The sequence below is a fragment of the Lagopus leucura genome, unplaced genomic scaffold (assembly GCF_019238085.1).
Source record: "Lagopus leucura isolate 7727_CA_CO unplaced genomic scaffold, USGS_WTPT01 Super-Scaffold_741, whole genome shotgun sequence".
In the NCBI taxonomy this organism is placed as follows: domain Eukaryota; kingdom Metazoa; phylum Chordata; class Aves; order Galliformes; family Phasianidae; genus Lagopus; species Lagopus leucura.
Genome location: NW_024962256.1, coordinates 3,552,121 through 3,552,378, shown reverse-complemented (window position 1 = coordinate 3,552,378; position 258 = coordinate 3,552,121).

Below are 258 nucleotides of genomic sequence, written 5' to 3'. Positions count from 1 at the left end.
TTTAATAAGTATTTCTGGTGTATCTTTTTTCCTTTATTTTTTTTTTTTTATAACCTGCTAAAATAATTGTTTTGATAAATTCATCCTGTTCCAGGGACTGAAATTAAACTATGAAAAGCTTTCATTACAGTGCACATGGAAGCTTGAGAGTGGGAGGAATCTTTACTGGAGTATTTACTAGATCAGAAACATTTAAAAACTGGCTGAGGTGACATCCTGATTTCTGAGTTACTTTATATTTGATCACAAAGCAGAGCT